Here is a 1427-nt window from a genome sequence, read left to right on the forward strand (position 1 = left end):
TCCCTTCGAGCGACAGTACTCCTGGAACTGCCCTCGGTATTCCCCTCCGTTATCCGCTCGTATCGCTTTCAGCTTCTTGCCGGATTCCCTTTCCACTCTCGCGTGGAGTTCTTTGAAGACGCACAACACTTGGTCCTTTGTCTTCAACGGTGCCGTCCACAGCTTCCGGCTGTGATCATCAATGAATGTTACGAAGTACTGGTCTCCGCCATGTGACTTCGTTTCTACCTGACACACATCAGTGTGCACCAACTCCAATGGTGCGCTACGTCTCGTCGGTGGCCTTGAGTGGAAGGAGGTTCGGTTCTGCTTACCGGCCAGGCAATCGGTGCACTTCTCCAGGTGCACATGCTTCACCGGAATAAGGTTGTCTTCTGCAAGCCTCTTCATCCCCTTCTCACTCATGTGGCACAGTCTTTTGTGCCACAGCTCACCGGCAGTGTCGGCTGCCACATTCAGCTCTTCCGGACATAACCGGGCATTCATCAGGTACAGTGTGTTGACCTTCCGGGCCCGAGCCACTATCAAGCTCCCCTTGCTGAACTTCATGACACCGTTCCGGATGCTACCCGTGTAGCCTTCATCATCTAGCCTCCCGGCCGAAATCAGGTTCAGTCGGACCTCCGGAACGTGTCGGACATTCTTCAGCAGCATTTTGCATCCGGTCGGGGTTGTCAACCACACGTCTCCTATGCCGGCAATCCGGCACGTACCTTCGTTTCCCATCCGAACACAGCCATGCTCGCCGGCTGTGTAGGATGAGAAGTATCTTCTCTCCGGGGTCAGGTGGAACGATGCTCCGGAATCGACCACCCAGGTCGTCTCATCGCCGGCAATGTTTAGTTCACCTTCTTCGGTGATGAGCATGATCTCCTCTTCACTTGCCGCGAGTGCCGTCGTTCCTTTCCGGTCCTGTCCTCGCCGATCCGAACCATTCCGGTCCGTGGCTCCCCGGTATGCACCGTTTCTCTCCGGTGACTTCTTCGAATCGGTGTTGTCGGTTCCATTGTCTTTTCGGTAATGCCGACAATTCTTTCGGAAGTGCCCCGGCTTCCCACAGTGGAAGCATGTGGGCCTTCCTCTTGACTGCGACCGGGTCCCCGACTTCTCCCGTCTTTGCGGACTCCGGTTCCATTGTCTTCCCCGATCCGATTCGGTAAACAACATCTTCGGGTCGGAGGCCGGTTCCTTATCTCTCCGACGCGCTTCTTCGTTCAAAATACTTGTCTTTACCGTTTGTAGGGACAAGTTATCTTCGGTGCAGGAGGTGCTGAGAGTCACCACCAAGTTCTCCCAGCTTTCCGGCAATGTACACATCAGGATGATGGCTTGCATTGCATCCTCCAACGGGAACTTGATCGCTGCAAGCTGATTCACGAATCCCATGAACGTGCTTACGTGTTCCACCATACTCTCGCCGTCCCGGT

Source organism: Azolla caroliniana, unplaced genomic scaffold, assembly GCF_043228905.1.
Source record: "Azolla caroliniana isolate FFs.n. ecotype wild unplaced genomic scaffold, voAzoCaro1.0.p SCAF_923, whole genome shotgun sequence".
Classification (NCBI taxonomy): domain Eukaryota; kingdom Viridiplantae; phylum Streptophyta; class Polypodiopsida; order Salviniales; family Salviniaceae; genus Azolla; species Azolla caroliniana.